Source organism: Euleptes europaea, chromosome 16 (assembly GCF_029931775.1).
Source record: "Euleptes europaea isolate rEulEur1 chromosome 16, rEulEur1.hap1, whole genome shotgun sequence".
Taxonomy (NCBI): Eukaryota; Metazoa; Chordata; class Lepidosauria; order Squamata; family Sphaerodactylidae; genus Euleptes; species Euleptes europaea.
The window spans coordinates 30,808,526-30,828,891 of NC_079327.1; positions in this window are offsets into that span (position 1 = coordinate 30,808,526).

Consider the following 20,366-nt stretch of genomic DNA (forward strand, 5'->3'; position numbering starts at 1 on the left):
AACCAATTTATAAACCCATTAGTGACACTTTTTCCTGAAGATAAAAACAGTCAAAATTATCTGGCAGCAATTAATCTTAATGGCTGTATGCAGTAAACAGCAATGGGCTAATTCCAGCTCTGTCAGCCCCATCAAACAATCCCACATTAGGCAGCTTTTCACTGATCCATTAAGCATATTCAGAACAACAACAAATTCAATGCTGAAGGCATATGCACTAAACATTACAACAGTGATCTTCTGAAGCCATCATTATCTCTTAAATAGTACTTCCCCCATGTATTATCATTATGCTGTACATTAGAAATACTTTGATTAAACTCCCTTAATTCATAACAGACAGCTGCAGACCATTTATGCAGTTAATCTCAACACAACAGCTATTGAGGAAATATAACAAATGAAGGCTGTAAACTGGAAGTCATTACGACCGAAGATACTTGTTTTTCTAGCCCTCTCAGAGCAAAGTGCATGTAAAGATTATGCTTTAGGTCTATAATGGCACACCAAAATCACTAATGACGCTCTAATTTTCCTGCAATGTTAGCCGCACAAGTTGCAGCTTTTATTTGGGCACAGTGGCAGTTGTGATTAAGCATATTTGTAAGAGAGTGGTATTGTCAGGCACATGTGCGCACACATGCATGCACACTCACACTGAAATTCAAGCTCCGTCATGATCAAAATCACATTTGAGAAGCCCCAGCAACTGCACTGTTTCCCTTGGCTGACTTCAGCTACCACTTTCTATGTTACACCGCTGTGGAACATGTGATCTGATTGAAAGTCCCACTTACTGATGCCAACAACAGTGGAAGACAGCAGAGCGGATCGGTCCTCTTTCTTTCTAGAATTAATTGATTAAACATTATAATACAGGCTCCCCCCCTTTCAGACATAACAGCTGTGGTATGGCAAGGCATTTGCTAAAAGTATTTTAAAAGCAAATGGGGAAAAAATCATCAGAAGAGGAAAGAAAAAAACACATGAAACATCTATGACCTTTTAATCTACATTAACATCTTTTCTTAGGTAGTTCAGGTGGCTTCCATACAATCACCTCCAATAACGTGTGGGAACGCTGACAGGCTCATGAGCTGCCCATGTAAAAGGGCCACATGATCACGCAAGAAGCACAGCTGTGTATATACCCCCCAAGTGGTGGTACCAGTTCATACAAATGGCGTCTCTAAATGATTTCAGTTGATCACCCCCACAAACACACATTTCTGCAAATGGGAACCTCTAACTGCTATGAACTAGCTGATAAAATTAATGTTAGCAACGTTTTCTTGTATTATGGAATTCAGTAAGTATCTACATTGAAATACATTGTGGGAAAGATGGCATCCTATTTGTCCCCTGCTGATTCCTGCAGTGACCACCGTTACATGCTGAAGGCAAATAATCAGGGGCCAGGACTCTTCAGTGCACAGAAGCAGGTGTTCTTACCTTTCACATCCACACATTTCATAGCCATGCAGTATATACCCTGGAACGTATCCTGCTCACAACATCTGCTACAACCTCTATTCCAGAGGCCCCCAACTTTTTTGAACCTGTGGGCACCTTTTGAGTTCTGACACAGGGTGGAGGGGGGCACAACCACAAAATGTCCATGTGGGAGGTGGAGCCAACCATACACAGAGAGGAAACACAAGTGCAAGGGATTAAGAGGATGTCATGGCCCAGCCGGGTCCAGGGGACACCGATGACTCCTCTGATGAAGAGTCAGCCAGCAGTCCTGGCTTCTATACACAGCCAGCAGCTGAGGTGGCACAGGAAGAAGCAGCCCCTGTGGGGCCAGATCCAAACCCGCAGCCAGGAACCAGCGCAGCAACTCCTCAGCCCTCTGAGCCAGTTTCAGAAAGCCAGCTGCCTGTCTGCTCACCCCCCCTCATGAGGGGCCGTGGCTCAGTGGTAAAGCATCTGCTTGGCATGCAGAAGGTCCCAGGTTCAATCCCCGGCATCTCCAGTTAAAGGGACTAGGCAAGTAGGTGATGTGAAAGACCTCTGCCTGAGACCCTGGAGAGCTGCTGCCAGTCAGAGTAGATGATACTGACTTCGATGGACCAAGGGTCTGATTCAGTAGAAGGCAGCTTCATGTGTTCAGGTGTCACCACAGACTCAAGAATGGCAAAGGAGGCATAGCACCTTACAGGATCGGAGGCGAAGTGTTAGACTGGCAGCTCGGTACAAACCCAGCAGTGAAGTGGGGATGAGTTTTCGCAGGAGCAGGTCTGAGGTGGCTGGCAGGTGCATGGCATTACAGGCTGCCTGAGTGGCATGGTGTTGATAAGCAGCTGGAAGGGGCATAGCTGTGTGGAAGCAACATGTCTATCTACTCCTGACCTTGCTGTGAACTGTTTGCTCCATCTGGACCTTGGCTTGAACCCTTGGAATTGGCTTTTGGATTACCTTTGGACTTGCCCGTGTGAGGTTTGAAACTTCAGTGTGTGTGTGGTGGGGGACCACGACAGAGGAGTACATTTTAAAAATACATTGGGAAAGAGGAGTCAGAGAGAGAATAAAACCAACACTGTAGTGACAGATTTCACTGAAATGTTAATTTCTGCAGCCAATCCGATCTCAAATGGGCAAATGGAAGCCCTACTGGGTAGGAGCTCATCTGGCCCCACCCACTTCTAAAAACACTTCACAGGCACCAGGAAAGCTGTTGGTGGGTGCCATGGAGCCCCCAGGGTACCATGTTGGGGACCTCTGCTCTTTTTTTTTTGCCCCTCAATGGGACTCCCCCCTTTTACTTGTTGACTACTGGGTGTGTTGGAGAAATCAGCCTCGCACTGGTCATATTTTGGTTCTCATAGCCAAAAGGTTTTCCGCTATTGTCTAGATATATTGTGGAGACTAGGTTGGAGACCCACAAGCATCTGGACAACTGGAAACACAGCATGGTCTCTTGCAGGCCCACCTTAGGAAACAAATTTCATCCTTTTCTAGAGCTCAGTTTGCTTTGCTAAGCTCGATCCTACCTTAATGTAAAGAAAAGCCCAAGAAATGCATGGCATCTGGGTACAAAATATACCTTCACAAATTCTTTACTTCATAAGTGTAAAGAAACCATAAAAGTATTCGTGAATGAGGTCTATGTGTCTCACAGTTTTTTGCCACACATAAATCGTTCATTTGATTTTTTTAGAGATGTAAACCACAGACACAGCGTCTACTTTTTGATGAAATGACCAAATAAATAAAACTTCAATCTGGCATTAACTTAACTGTCAGTGCTGATCTTGGTTTCGGTTTATAAACCCAGTGTACAGTAAGACAGAAATCAGGACCTCGACAGAATTTTCTGGGATTTGCAATGCGGACGATTAGAGGGCATGAGTAATATAGTTCTGGAATATAAAAAAAGAACCCAGGGATGCTGAAGGTTAAGTTAATCCAATAATGAAAGGACTTTTGTTTCACATCAGCCCTTTGTTGATCCAGCATATTTTAAAAATCCTGCATATCCAGAGCCCAAAGGGCAACTGAGTTATACTTATTTTCTTAAATATCTTACATTTTTTAAAAGTTATGTACAAGATGGATAGCAGAGCAACAACAGGAAGCATTGGTGGTCAGAGATGCCAAAGAAAACAACCCTTTTGCAGTTGGTGAGTGTGCTTTTTGTTGAGAGCATATATGCGCACAGTCTTTGCACTGGCTCTCTCAAGAGAAGTAACCCCTACCCTCACTTTCTAAGTGTTACTGTTATACAAAGGGAAAAAAAGAAATCTGAAAATATCCTGGGAAGCTGGGTGTAGCTTTTGCAGAAGAAGGGGGAGGGGAAGATAGCAGGATAGAAGAGGGGAGGCTGTGGCTCGGTGGTCGAGCCTCTGCACTGCATGCAGAAGAACCCAGGTCCAATCCTGGGCATCTCCAGATAAAAGAGGCATGTAGAGGTGGTGTGAAAGAGCTCTATTTGGAATTACGGAGGGCTGCTGTCAGTCAGAGTAGGCAGTATAACTCAGTGTAAGACACCATCACATGATGCTCTTGTCAAAGGAGGCTGGGGTGCAGAGCTTTTAAATTGTCCTCAATATCATTCAGGAACTAGGAAATGTGAATAAGGAACTGGGTATAGGGAACGAACTGGGAACCAACTTCAGCCTCCTTCTTGTCAACTACCTACAATACAACATTCGTTTGTCTCTAACAGACACCGGGTTGCATCCACCAAGATTGTTCACTGATAAAAACACGAAGAAGCCAACTCAATAAATCCATGCTGGGGATTGTAGGACTTCCATGGGAAAAAGACAGGGGCTGTAACAAGGAAACTTTTTGAGGGGGGAGAATCTGGTTGGATTCTACCCAATGTTACATATAATTACAGCTGTTATCTTACTAAATGTGACCTTGAAGAAATCATTGGCCTTCTGTGCTGGCGTTCCACATAAAGCCCCATGGTTGGGCTTCTTCTGTAGTTATGCTGAAACCAGTCAGCCTGTTTTGTTTCATTCTGTGGGTGGGGCTCTTTGTTGCTCCTTCAGGGCCTCTTCCGAGGCTCATGAAACAACACTTGAAAATGGGTTGCCTATTCTTATTCCAATGCTTGCCTATCTTTTCAGCAACAGTTCTTTCTAGCTAACTGAGCAGCCTATGTCAAAAAACCCTCCCCACACACACCCTTGCAAACCCATGAAAATTCTGTTCACTAACATCTTGTTAAACTCAAGTTTAACTTGACAAATGAAACCAAGCCTTTGCTTGTCTGGCTTCAGTTAGAACACACCAAAACAAGACTCAGTGGAAGAACTGATCCAGTTGTAAGTTGCCCTGCTTAGAAATCTGCAGCCAGTAACAACGTCAGCCTGAAAGAGAGCAGACCTTTCCCACTTCCTTTCTTCTCCATATTAGCTAACCAGAAGTTTGCATGCAGTTGCTTTCTTTTAAGGCATAATGGCTGTGGTATGGCAAGCAATTCACATAAAGCATTATAACCCATAAAGTGGGGTTAACAACAACATGGGCTGTCAATATCTCTTAAACTCTCTGGCAATCTGATATGGATCACATAGGCAGGAGTAGGTGATACAGAAAAGGTGGGGGGAAACCCAGCACTTGCTTCATAGGAAAGCCCCGCCACACACACAAACACACACACACACACATTTCTGAACAAGCAATCAGCTATGAAGCATACAAACACAAATTTAAGGTATAGGAATGGTGAGCTGCTAATCCTTCATAGGGCATTTATAGGACAGGGTAATTAAAAGTACAACCATCTAATCAGAAAGCAAAAGATCAGAATTCCATGGTAATCAGTGGGCATCTCTTGGGATCAAAGCATGTCCACCAAATTGACTTTGCAAACACAAAGCCACGGTATCTACCACAACTCTCAATCTGCAATGTTCATCGCAGGACGAATGCAAATATTAGCACATTTTGGCACCATTAACTGTTCTAATGAAAAACATTAAAGAAGCGGTGCCATAAGGTTTTCCCTAAGGTCACTCTAAGGTACAATTTGTGCTATAAACTGTTACACACTAAGAAAAAAAGCTTTATCAAAGTACTCGAAGCAGGAAAAGGGCACAGGGTTGCCATCAGCCCACCTCAAGCAGGCGTTTGCCCATTAATCCACTCATTTGCTCACCTATGTTGATCATCATGGTGGAAGAAAATGGAGGGGGGGATTGCATCTGATCCCAGAAGTAAACAGTGACGCTCTAAGAATCCCTATAAATCTCTATGGTCTTTCCATCAAAATTTGGGGGATTCCTAGAGAGCCACCTGGAAGTGATAGTACTTCTGGGTTTGAATGCACCCCCCCCCCATTTTCTCCCACCATGACAGTCAGTAAGTCTGGGAACTATAAAAGTGAGACAACTGGAAATAATATAAACCAAGACAAAAAAAAATCAGACAAAAATTAAACACGAAATCAAGATTTTATCACTTAAGTTCCAACTATGAAACCGTTCCATTAACTTCAGCTATTGGCAGGTGATGGCTCAGTTCACAACTGGACTTGACAAAAAGAATTATTATATGAACCAACAACAACAAAGTAAGAAAAGAGCTGCTTTTAAAGGCTTGTTCTGAATTCCGAACTCCTGTTTCATTTCAGATAAAAATTTAGAATGCAAAGGGTTCTGAACATGCAACAACTCTTCTGATTGGCAGGATCTTTTCCTTTTTAAAAAGGGCATGTGGGCCTCAAGGCTACTTCACAGTTTCCACAACTAAAATAGTGCCTTTCCCAAGTGACTTTGTTAGTTCTGGAATGGAAAGAAGATAAAGAGTCGAGGCATGGGGGGTGTTACCAAATCTGTGCAGGGTTAAACCCCCTCTCCCACTGCCCTATAGCCCCCAATCCGAATGAAGTGCTATATGTCAGGTATTAGCCTTTTAAAATACTGATAATAGCTGATAACAGATTTCTCTGCATTTTGGCCTTTGGATTACATACCAAACTGGAGAAAAGTGCAATGGTCTGTAATGCTTAGATCCTATTGATTTCAATGGTACTTGAGAGGCACTAATGGTAGTTGTTACAAAGACCTAATACAAAGCAAGGGAGCTTTCTGTATACTGAACCCCTCAGTCTTCTTTTTTTTAATGCTCATTTCCTATTATTTGATCCCTTTCCCACAATGTTGCTATTGTATTTCTGCTACAGTTCATGGGTGAGAACCTTAACGGTGTGGGGTGTTTTTTTTAAAATCTACATTCTAAACATAAAATATATGTTAGAAGATGTGCAATCGGGAGTAAAACAATTATATTTGAATATAATTCTGCCAGCGATTTATAGCCAATTTGTCAATGACCATGCAGCTGCACTCCCAGAAGCCGTTTTTTAAAAAAAATCTCACTTAATGTTTACATAGTCTTTGAACGCACAACATTATAGCAAGGGAACAGGAAACCACTGGAGTAATTAGAAAGGTAGATTGTAGTGCATGTAATAGTAGACGGATGTTTGTATTATAGTCAAACACATCATTAAGGATACAATTGTTATTTAATGTGACACAATAATCTTTCTACTCTTCGTGAAATCCACTCTAGTAATTACTTTTTGTAGTTCGTTGGCTCTGTGATCTGAATGCTTAGCAATGTGTTATATCCAAAGAAATATTAAATGTCAGCTTTCAAAACACTTCCACCTTCCTTCGTCTCAATAGTCGCTATGTAGGTGGAGCTGCCATGTTCTTTAGGCAGGTTTATGTAATCATTTTTAGGGACTGAAGTCAATGTAAATTGATTCCTTGACTGGTTTTGGCATGTCGGAGTGGTCTTGTGAAAGTCCAGATTGCGCCTCATTGTAGCCTGAACAACATCTTGGTGCGAAACGTCTTATTGCCACCCTTGGTGCTTCGGAGGGCTGCCTTTGATGAACACCGTCTTTTGGCACCAGGCATTTGATTGGTACCCCAGTTGAGCATTGGATGGAAAACAAACAGGAATGACTACCCTGTGCCCTATTTTTATTGGAAACAGGGGCTTCCTGGCAACTAGACAATCATTGAGGTTGCACAGGATAGAGGTTAAAAGCCTTGGGATCCATGCTCACAACTCCTCGTCTTTCTAGAGCCTTCTGTTTCGCTAGACCAAATGCTAATCCCTCTATGGTTTTGCAGGGAGGAATTCTGAATATACCATACCCAGACAGGACCTGTCCTTGCTCTTCTGGCTCTATTGATTCATTAGCTCATTCCCTCTTGGAATGCCACTTTTATGAGGAATTCCGATCACGTTATATCTTTCCCCTTTTAACTTATAAATCTAATGCCTCTGTGTCTGACATAATGCCTTTTTTACTAAGTGACAGGGATCCCAAGGCTACATTGTCAATGGCAAGATTTGTTTCAGTCCTTATATCCCTCAAACATTAGATATATGCTGCTCAAGATCAATGGATCAAGGAGCTTCTAAGGGATAAAGGAAAGGAAAGAAATCCATGCTCTTCAATCATTGGAGTCACTGGAGAGTGCTGACGTCCTTCTGATCCCTGAGAGAGCCTAGCTACTACAGCTTCTTGCATCTATTCTGTTTGATGCTTGAAGTTGCTTTGGCTTTTCTTTTGCTTGCTGAAATGTGTCTGAGGCCAGAGACAAATATTTGTTTTGAGCCCTATTGCTGGCTCTCTTATGCATAACCCATTATTGCCAAAGCATTCATAAAACAAAGAATCTGTACATCTTCCCCCCAAAAAGTGATGACAATTTCTATTCATAATAAACTGCTTCTTTTTTTTTTTAACAGAAAAATAAGGCTAGGAACTTGAGCGTAGCCAATAGATGGTGAGAAACAATCGAGCCCATGCTTAAAATTCTAGGGTCGTTTCTTAAGAAAAGAATTCTTAGTCTGTTAATAACAATAATTGTAGTAAATTAATTAATAATGAGAAGTGCAGATCAATTAACTGATAGACAGGCAGAGCAATCCTGAAGAGGGGGGGGAAGGTCTTTGGAGCCAGCGTGACCCTTGCACCAGCGTTAATGCCACTTGCACCGGCTAAATTGGCACTAACACTGGTGTAGGGCCACTTACACCATGCATTGGTGCACCATGCATTGGCACCAGCACAGCGGCACCGGCAGCATTTCCCCGGTGCAAGGGTCTCATGCTGGCACCAAAGGGGGCATTCTCAGGGGTGGGCTGACTTAAGTCAGCTCCCTGAGCCCTTTTGCCCCAGGAATGCCCTCTTTTGCCAGCACAAACTTGCACCTACAAAAGGGGAGGCATAGCCCTGTGAAACTACATGGAGCAGTTTCACGGGGTTTCGACAAAATTGGCTTTCTTTTTTGGGCCAACAAGCTGCTCTGGAGATGGTGCAGCTGCACTGTCCCCAGAAGCCCTGCAACAACAACCCCCCTCTTTGGATTGCGCTATGTGTGCCTTTTTTGGATGAAGGCCCCACGTTGCAGGAGGACCCATCTTACAAGAGGTATTCCCTTCTGTGTGTGAGGGAAGAACTTTTCTAAGATGGTGGCTCACAGCTATCTCCAGGTTTTATAATATCACAATTTTTTAAAATAACTTTGCTGTCTGATTCACCAGGAACACCTCACTATTACATCAAAAGGTTTTTATCCATTTAATCTAATGGGTTGGCTAAATACTTTCAACCTGAAAAACAAGAGCTGTTAATTCATTAAAGATTTTTTTTAAGTTAAGTTAGTCAATTGACTGTATTTTAAGTAATCAATTCTATCAAAAATTCAACTGAAACTTACTTATGGTAAAACCGCAATCACAGTGCCTTTTGGATATTCCTGAAGGAAAGGGGTAGGTTTTCTGGTGTAAAACAATTCGTAATTTAATTTTAAAAGCTATCTTGCATTTTAAATCATTTATCTTTCATCAAGTGTTATCACAGTGACACACACACACACAAAAAGGGCTTCAGAATGGAAACTACTTGAAGGTGGGATGGGAAAAGATGTTGAAATCCATAATTGCTCCAAATGGAGATTCTGGCAAAATTTACCTGAGCAGCAAGGCTGGCTTGGAGCCAACACTTCCTTCTAAATAGCCTTCTATAGACAATCTACGGCATCCCATGCATTACAGCACCAGTGAATACATTGGGCAGTGTTGGTGGTAGCAGGAATTCTAGTAGCACTAAGAAGACTCTAAGTACCATCTCTCCCACAGTCCCTTTGCTGCTACAACTGTTGAAGAATAACAATACCAGGAGCCTCATAAGTTGGACATAAACTCAGGTGAGGAAGCCTTGCTCCCACAGAGACTGACAATATATAGTCAAAATATCTTTACCTTGTTTGGCTGTTTTCCTATTCTTGATGGTCTTGGAAACAGAGGAGTGGTAGATGCGTTTACTTTATTCTATAAAAAGTTTCAGAATTTAATTATGGCCAGGTACCCTCAGCAGTTATACCAACTTTGGTTTATCTGATGTCACCAACAGTACCATGTATTTTGAAGACAGATTACTTAGAGAAGATAATTCACAGTGGGTAGCCGTGTTAGTCTGTTTGCAGTAGTCAAAAAGGGCAAGAGTCCAGTAGCACCTTAAAGACTAACAAAAATATTTTCTGGTAGGGTATGAGCTTTCGTGAGCCACAGCTCACTTCTTCAGATACTTAGAGAAGAGTCTCTATAGATTTAAACATTCAGACAATCAAACTCATACCCTGCCAGAAAATATTTTTGTTAGTCTTTAAGGTGCTACTGGACTCTTGCTCTTTTCTACTACTGCAGACAGACTAACACGGCTACCCACTGTAAACAGTCCATTCAGTTTTTCATAATCCATTGAAATCAAGATTTTACAAGTGTCAGTGTGTGGAAACCCTATTTTGGTATCTTTTTTTTCTGTTCTAAACCTTGAGCTTGGTTTCAAAAGATGTGGCTTCTATGCTTAGTATCACTGCAAAAATGTAAGTCAGAAATACCTTTATCGTATTTGGCTGTTCCTCTCTTCTTGATGCTCTTTGCTTAAAGAGAAGTGTCAGCTGTATTTTACTTTATCATATAAAAAGTTTCAGAATTTAATTAAGGGTCAAGTACCCACAGTAGATAAATGCAACAGCGAAAGCCTATTTCTGATCTCTCTGAAGTCTGCAATCATGAAAATTATTATCATTGAGTAAAACTGGTTTCAGTGATGGTGCCTGAAGATGGAATTGGTGTTAGTCAGCCACAATTTACATAATAATGGGTTCCCAGTTTTCATCAGCACCTTTTGTTTGTACAGTGCTTACTGCTACTGCAAATTGTCAAAATGTCATTCCTCTCCAATCAGCTAGAAAATCTCAACAGTAAATAAGGAACAAGACCAAATCCTCTGATTAAAAATATGGCAGAAGTAGTAGCAAAAGTGAAAACTCTGGGATCTTCTGAGCATTGTTATTTGTGTATCTTCAGTAACTCAGGTGGATGGCTTATGAAATGTGTTATTCTATTAACAAACAAGCCACAGTTAGTAATGTCACTCAGAAGGTACAGCAGAAAGAATTTATTTGCTTTTGCTTGGATTTGGCATTATCATGTATGATGACCAACCTTTCTCTGTCCAAAGTATGTACATGAAACAATGTACATTCATATATATTACTGTGTTATGAACTGAGTCCCCCACAGTTTATGATGCCATTGCCCAATTCCTTCATGGAGGTTGACTTTGGCTCAGAAGACTGCAAGTTCATCACAAACTGGCAATGACTTTCGGTGGGACTCAACCCAATCCCTTTTGGGAAGGGCTCTGTAGCAGAGCATGTCCTTGGCATGTAGAAGGTACCAGGTTCAATCCCCAGCATATCCAGTTCAAAGAATCATGTCATAGGTGATCTGAAAGACCTCAGCCTTAGACCCAAGAGAGCTGCCATTCTGAGTAGACAATATTGACCTCGACAGATCAATGGTCTGACCCAGTAGGAGGCAGCTTCATGTGTTCTTCAAGAGGGATAGAACTCGAACAGGTTTCTGGGTGCATTGCTGGTTCAACATGGAGTACAAGAGGCAAAGTTATCTAATTCCATAAATATCTATGAGGAAACATTTATGTATGTAGTCCCTTGGGATCATGGGTGTATTATATCATTTCTATTAAACTAATATTTGGTACATCACAAAGGCATTTTTCCCATTTAGAAATTGCAGATATGAAGAAAATTACGGTAGTTAATCAATGTTAATATTGTATGATTTGCATGTAGTGGACTGTCACGCCATAGACTAATATTACAACTTGATAGTCACAATCACTCCTCTGTAGGGTTGTCCACCTCCAAGTTGGGCTGCCTGGAGTTCTCCAGAAATTACAACTGATCTCCAGACTACAGAGATCAGTTCACCAGGAGAAAATGGCAGCTCTGGAGGATGAAGTATCTGGCATCACTTCCCTGTTGAGTTCCTTTTCCTCTCCAGATTCCAAACTTTCTGAGGCTATGCTTCCAGATATCCTGGAATTTTCCAGGTTGGAGCTGGCAACTTCTAGGCATTTGTGAGCCGAGCTGTCCATCAGTTTTCAGGTTCATTAGTTCAGCACTGCCGAAGACTGGCAAAGAGCCGATTGGCAGGCTGGCACCTGAAAGTCTAGGGCAGGGGTGTCGAACTCAATTGTTACAATGGCTGGATATGACATAAATTTCAGTTAGTCAGGCCAGGCCATGCTTCGCAAGCCCACATCAAGAGTGGGGAGGGTGGCTGCCCTAGCTGGCTCATGGGCTGGATAAGAGCTCTTAAGGATGCTGTATCTGGCCCCCTGGGCCTTATGTTTGACACCCCTGGTCTGCGGGGTCCCTTTGTATCTGTGGGGCATGTCTATGCAAATTAGCTTCCAAACTGAGGAAAACTGCTTAAATTCATGAAAAATAAGGCACATAAAACATTTATTTTGGTAGCAAATGACATCATGTGAACAGTCATTATAGTAATGAAAAATTTGCTTTCAAGAGATGGTCATGGTGCAGGGAAACAAAGCCTCTGCTCGGGGCGACTTTCAGTTTGATAGCAGGTTTGGGGGCTGATATCGGAGCCAGCCGAAGTCATGACCAAGGCAGCTCTTGTGAAGAAGAATGCTCCTCCGTGCGGGTGAGGAGTCTTCTTCAGAAGCCTGGTAAGCAGCCGTCGAAGCTGGCATTTTTTAGATGGAGGGTATATCCCTCCAGATGGGACTGGGTGAGCCCCGTCTTTTAAATGACCCTTCTGCCTCCAGACTATCTTGATCCAGATTAACCCACTGAATGGTGATGGATAGTTGGTCAGACCAAGTAGGCTCCGATTACATGATCTCAAAAGGGCCTCAACTATGGGGCCTTAATAAAACCAGTCAAAAATAGAAAAATGGGAGAAAGCAGAGCTGTGCATCTGAGCGAAGACGAAAAGCTGAAACACAAAAAGCTGAATAGCTATCAGTTTTTTTAGGAATCACCTATTTGGCTTCGGGCAGATTCCCAGGTTTTGGTATTTGGTCTACCAGAAACCTGAATATTACCAAAACAGCAAATTTCAGGTTTATTTTCGGATTGAGTACATCGATATACACAACCCTATTACAGACTGAATTAATCCTTAAATCCCTGCTCAATAATTGTCATCTGTACTTTCCTTCTTTGCTTTCTCTCCACTTTAATGTCAGCAATGACAAGAAAGAACACCAGGCAGAAAAATATCTACACTCTTTGGGAGTTGCCACCTCAGTTTGTGCTGGTGAATTTGTCCACAGTCTAATTTGGGCCATGGTATATCAATGAGTGTGGAACTGACTGAGTTGGGGAATAATTCAGGCACACAGAGGACAATAGATAGAGAGTGAGGGAGCAGCTACAGTAAGTGACTCAGCAGAGAAGCACACACACACACACACACACACACACACACACACACACACACACAGAGTTCAGGTCATAGTGGCAGCTGCTAACTAGTTGTCTTTTAAGCTGTAATTCCCACACTGCTATATGTTTTCATAAAAATACATTTGGTGTGGAGTATATTTAACTTTTTTTCAAGTGAATGCCTTCTTTCAGATACTGAGCATGGTCACTAAAGCCACTGAATTTTAGTCATTTTAGCCGTGTTAACCTGTTGCCACAAAACAGTAGAGTTTTGTAGCACTTTAAAGACTAACAGATTAGGCTTGGCATAAGCTTTTATGGACTAGATCCCACTTCATCAGATGCAGGACTTACGAACAGATTTGTATAATAGATTTTCCCTATATCACTCTCAGCGAATTACTAACCTTGCTTGAAACACATGTGAAGTAGGGTTGCCAACTTCAGTCTGGGACATTTTTGGAGATTTTGGGGGTAGAGCTTGAGGGCTTGTGGAGGGGAAGGACCTCATTGGGGAATAATGCCATGCAGTCAACCCTCCAAAACAGCCATTTTCTCCAGGGGATCTGATCTCTGTAGTCTGGAGTTAAATTGTAATTCTGGGAGATCTCCAGGCCCCACCTAGAGGAAACTCTAAAGGGTTAGGAACAGAACTTACTCATCCAAGCTACCTTGCTTCAATTTGGCTATTAGAAAGACATATACCTGGCAACTGGCAGGAGGATTGGGGACACAGGGGCATCAATGATGTCACCATCATTGCTATGTCACTTCCAGGCTTTACCGTAGAGTTTCTGGAGATTCCTAGAATTACCCTTTGTCATTTCCTGGTGGTACCCAGAAGTGACATAGTAATGTCAGTGACATCACAGTTTTTTAGGGACTGAAGCAGGCAAAGAAGCTTGACCTGGCGAGGTCTCCAGCTACAGTGGGAGGCCTGGAAAGCATGCATACCTCTATTAGGGTTACCGGGCACAGCCTGGAGCAGCCTGGCAACCAGCAGATGAAGGGGGCAGGGAGTGGGGAGTTTCCAGTGAGAGATAGGATGTCACTTCTGGGGAAAACCCAGAAGTGATATCACATCTCTCTAGGAAATGTCATAGAACTTCTGATGATTCCTGGACAAGTATGACATCACTTGTGGGTTTATCTCTGAAGTAATGTCACACCATCACCAGACAGCAATTTTCAATTTTTAAAATACCTGCCTGCCATTGGAGTGCCAGCAGGCAATGGGAGACGAGGGCAAGGGATGCTCTGCCCCCACTGGGAACTTGGCAGCTTGGCACTGGGAACCATTATGCATGTATAAAATGTCTTTTATTCCCCAAGAACCACTTCTGTTAATCTCCCCCACAATTTAGGATTATAAAATTTGAAGAGGGCATAATGCTCAGGCAAAGTGAAGCCCTGGAATCTTTCACAATGAACAAAGAAAACAAATGTAATGTATATAACATTCAGGCAGTTTTAAAATTTACAATCTCAGGGGGCAAACAAAATAAACTGAAGCTAAGGATAAGCCCTGCTTTCAATGCCAATACTAAAAGCAGTTGAAGGAAGTTTTCCTGAGCACATGCAGAGTATCTTTCTCTCACTACATAATAAACAAGCACACTTTCCTGTCTGGTATTTTGAGCTGAAGGCAGGTGGAACTCAGACATCATCCATTTTGGTAATTAAAGCACTGAGCTTTGTCCCCACTCCCATTATCCAAAACCGTTTTTAAAAAAAGTGATGCTAAGCCATGAAATTTAAGGATCGCTTGGGAGATTTATGTGCAGATCCAAATGCACACAAAATAAACAGTGACCCATTCATAGCAAGAGTAACTGTCATAATGCTATCTTTATAGACATACAGTTAGCTGTAGTGGGAAAGAAGCCCAGATTCTTGATTAAATCCAAATTGAATGGAATCAGATTTGTTAAATAATTTCTCGTTCAGCCATTTCACATTGGAGCATCTCTTTGGTTAACAGGGAGATTCCAGTATAGAATTGCCGAACTAAATTTTTATCAGAAAATGTCATACTACTCAGTTCAGGCTTAAATACTTAATTCATGCCCTTTTGGCTCTTCTGTTTACATTTTTTTTCTGTGCCCGTTTTGATAGACATATTTGCCAAGCGAGGATAACGCTGCCTGCATCTGATGAAGTGGGATCTAGTCCATAAAAGCTTATGCCAAGCCTAATCTGTTAGTCTTTAAAGTGCTACAAAACTCTACTGTTTTGTGGCAACAGATTAACACGGCTAAAATGTCTAAATAAATTCAGGGGCTTTAGTGACCATGTTCAGTATCTGAAAGAAGGCATTCACTTGAAAAAAAAGTTAAATATACTCCACGCCAAGTGTATTTTTATGAAAACATATAGCAGTGTGGGAAATACAGCTTAAAAGACAACTAGTTAGCAGCTGCCACTATGACCTTTATCTGCATCCATGGTAACTGGGCTAAAGATGGAGATCCATTTTATTATTCTCACACCCACAATGTTAAGCCTATGAATCCCATTGCAATTTAATGGCTAAAATCAGAAGGCAGATCTGTGTTCGTTGGGCCAGTGCCGACATCCTCTTAGCTAATGAGCGCTATAAACATTTTCATGCCAGGAAACCAATGCAAGAGGAAATATTATGCCATCCACCAAATACAGACACACACACACACAAAATGGTCAATGAAGTCCGTTCTTTGCAGTCCTTCACACAGAGTATATAATGCCCATGAAAGCAACATGTATCCCATCCATTTTATTTCCAGAAGGATTATACATTCCCTGTTTACTGATTATTCTCCATACATAGAAGAGAGCAGTATTGCGTGTATTGTCCATATTTATTTATGCAGCTATAAGGGATTTCAGTATTGTGTTCTTATATTTAAAAAGGTAAAGGTCCCCTGTGCAAGCACCGGGTCATTCCTGACCCATGTGGTGATGTCACATCCCAACGTTTACTAGGCAGACTTTGTCTATGGGGTGGATTGCCAGTGCCTTCCCCAGTCATCTTCCCTGTACCCCCAGCAAGCTGGGTACTCATTTTACTGACCTCGGAAGGATGGAAGGCTGAGTCGACCTTGAGCCGGCTACCTGAAACCGACTTCCGTAGGGATTGAACTCAGGTCGTGGACCACAGTATTGCAGCTTACCACTCTGAGCCACGGGGCTCATTGTTCTTATATTACCATTCACTAAGTAGAGTACACTAATATGGTAAACTGATATAGCAAGAAAAAAAAGTATTTATCTATATATCTAATTCTCAACCTGGCCCCATCTGTGGATACTTAAATCCAGAGACTGGGGTCATAGAGAGACAAGACAGATGTCTCTAAAAACCTAAGAAAAGCCCCAGGTTTGCAGAAAAATCTGAAATCTAACTCAACAAACAAAATTTTTTTTTTTTTTAAAAATCCTCAAAAATGATAGCAGCATTTAAGAAATTAATGTTCTCAGAGGCCATTGCTAGGCAACCACAAACAACAACAGTATTGCCAGGCTTGGTTTATGTCAGAAAAGGTAGGGGGTCAGGATCTTTCCAGAGCTGTTTTAGCCTTTGAAGGAGGATTCATCAGGGCCAGACCTGACAGAAACCACAAGGTAGCTTGCTACCATCTGATTTTCATAACTCACCTAGTTCCAGCTACTTGCTACTGTAAAACAACCACCACCCCATGAAAGCCAGTACTGTGCAGCTGTTAGAGTTAGGGCTGTTGATTCGGTTCGGCCTGAACTGAAAAACAGCCGAATTTCCCCTGATTCAGCGGTTTTTAGTTCAGGACGAACCGAACTCAAAAATGGCGGGCAACCGGGGAGCCGAATTCAGCGAGTTCGGGAGTTCGCGAATAAATCCGGCCAATTCGGGGCAGCAGTAAGCAGCATAACCGTCAGTAAGCAGCATTCTCCTCCCCCGGCCAATCGGTGGCCAAGCTGGGTCTTCTTCTGGCCAATCAGTCAGGATTGAGTACTGGAGGAATCAGCTGACGTGCGGCCCGGCCGGGGAGAGAGAGAGAGAGAGAGAGAAGGAAATCCTCATGTGTGTGTGTGTGTGTGGGGTGCTTGTGCAAATTCACTCCTTTCTGTGGCTGCAGGGGGCGTATTTTTTGGGGTACAGACCCCAAACTTTCAGCAGAGATTCAGACAAGCCTTCTTAAGAGACCACCCAGGTTTTGTAAACATTGGGTCAGGGGGTCTCGAGATATGGGCTCCACCCCTTTTCCCTCCCCCCTTTTCCATTTACGTGGCTGCAGGGGGCGCTTTTTTGGGGATACAGCCCCCAAACTTTCAGCATAGCTTCAGACAATCCTTCTTAAGATACCACCCAAGTTTTGTAAAGATGGGTTCAGTGGGGGCAGAAATATTGGCTCCCCCCTTTTCTCTTTCCGTGGCTGCAGGGGGTGCATTTTTGGGGGTGCAGATCCCAAACTTTGAGCGGAGCTTCAGACAATCCTTCTTAAGAGACCACCCACGTTTTGTAAACATTGGGTCAGGGGGTCACAAGATATGGGCTTTCCCCTTTCCCCTTTTCCCTATTGGGATGAATGGATCAGCTGATCCTGTGTGCATCTCCAGAGCAAAACGTCCCGTGCCTAATTGGAATTGTCTTGGATTACAAGTCCTCCCCAGCCCCTCCTGATGGAACAGAAGACAGCCACAGTAAGACCCCTTTGGGGGCTTTAATCTATAATTTTTCTCCTGTGTGTGTGTGTGGGGGGGAAAGCAGAGTCTGTGTGTGTGTGGGGAGGGAGCAGTTTCTGTGGGTGGGTGGGGGAAGCCAAAGGGGGCTTTTGCCGGTTCTGCCTGGGGTGTGTGTTCCCCGTCAAGTCTCTCTCTCCCTGGTTTGAGGGGGGGGGGTTTCAGTTGTGTGTCTTCAGGTTTTCCCTCATTCATAAGAGCGGTTAGGTCTATTTGGATGCTTGCTCAAAACTGGTTTTCAAATGGTGACTTAAAGAATGCATTTGGAGTCCCATGCAAAAGGGGAAATTCCACCCCTCCTGCTCATTATGCATAGCTAGCTGCCTCTGTCCCTTTCCATAGTTTGCAAACTTCCAGGTGTCAGGTGTTGCTTTGCACAGTTGCAAAGGTGTTGCTTACAAGGTTGTGTTGCTCTGCAGTCCTGTTGCAATGCTTTGCAAACTTCTCAGCTGTTTGTCGGGGCTGGGAGCTTTGTGCGTGGGCGGCAAGCTCTGCTCAGACATGCACATTAAGGGTGGGGGGACCCCTTTCGGGGCCCATATCTCAGCCCCCCCTGACCCAATCTTTACAAAACTTGGGGGGTCTTTCAAGAAACGTCCTTTGAAGCTCCGCTGAAAGTTTGGGACCTCTACCCCCAAAAATGCCCCCCCAGAGCCGCGGAAAGGCACACTTGTGTTTTTAATGGCTTTATTCGGCCGAATTTTTTCCCCGAACTTTGAATTCCCGCCGAATTGCATGGACCCGAAGCGGGGGAGTTCAGACTTCGGCATATCCCGAATCTAAACGGGCTGAATTCAGCCAAATTCGAACTATACCGAATTTTTTTTAATTCAACAGCCCTAGTTAGAGTTCCAGATTAGGATCTGGTATAGCCAGGTTCAAATCAGCATGATTTACCCAGGTCTGGTTGCTTGCTGTTGTTCAGCAGCGGCCACCCCATGATAGCCAGCGTTATTTACTGGTTAGAGTTTCAAATTAGACTCTGGGAGACCCACGTTCAGATCCCCACTCTGCCATGGAAACTCACTGGGTCACACACTCTCAGCCTAACCTACTGGAGTCAAGCCAGGATAAAATGGAGGAGACAAAGAATGATGTAAGCTACTTTGGGTCCACATTGTGGAGAAAGGTGGAATATAAATGAAGTAAATGGTTTTACAAGCTGATGATGGAGGGGACATAAAAAAGATAGTTTGGTTGGTGGACGGGAAGGAAAGAAGGAGGTAGGGAATGTTGAGGATATGGGGGCTTCCAGAAAGAAATAGTGTGGGGAGGGAGATATGGGTGAAGGGAGTCACCCTCTGCAAATCCTTACATGTTCCCACTGGGCAACTGGGCAAATGGGCCTGACCAGGCCCTGCTGGCTCCATACAACTGGGCCTGGCCTGGCAAATGGCATTGTGCACCTCAGCCAGGGAGAGGCTGCCTGTGGAGCACTGCTGTTGAAAGGGTTTCAACAGAAAACACTGAGGACCTTACCTCATGTAAGCAAATTAAGGAGTGTGATCAAGGTCACTATCCCTAGTTTTAAGTAGTGATGCTGTGAACTTCACAGTGAACAAACAGGGTCATGGATGATTGCACAATTAAATGATGCCAGGGACTGTACACCTATGAACCCCAGATGTTCCGGTTGAAAACCACAGGTGCAAACTGTACCAAATCTAGACGGATTGGCAGCCATTAACATTGATCAGACAAGCAAGTGAACACCAAATGGGTAGACTTTATTTTTAAAATTACCATGCTTGTTTCTATATGCCTGACTGGTTTGTTCGTTCTGCATTTAAACAATTTGCAGCAAGAAGTGGGTAGGTGGGGATTAATACGCACCATGAATTATTAAATGCAACCAGGATGCTTTTAAGCAACCTAAACTGCCCACCCAAAAATTGGCTCCTTGTTCATTACAGGCAAGCAGGATGTGAACCAAACGGGTGGGTGCTCAAAAATCCCTAGTTTTAAGATGAAACTCAGACTCATATGCTGAAAAATATATTTTAAGACTAACCCAACCTCAGTACAACTTATGATTTCATGGCCTCAGTAGCAAGCTGAAGTCTGACACCAGACCAGAACATAAGTTAGGGAATACATTGCTTTTGATGGGAAACTCTGGTCTAGCAAAGTTTCTCCTGCTGTTGGGTGTCAGATGAACTGATATATTTGTTACCTTTTGACAAATGTAACTAATATGCCAATCCTATTACATTCTGGTTTCAACATAAGCTTAGGTATCTTACAGAACTAATAGGATTCCAGAAAATTTCTAGACCTAGAATTTTAGTAATTACTGTGCTGGTGGCTTGACTCAGATTGATCTTAACTGTTAGTCAGATGTTCTGTCCCTCCATTATATCCTGTGAGTTGGTATAGCTGAGGATTCTAAAGTAGTAT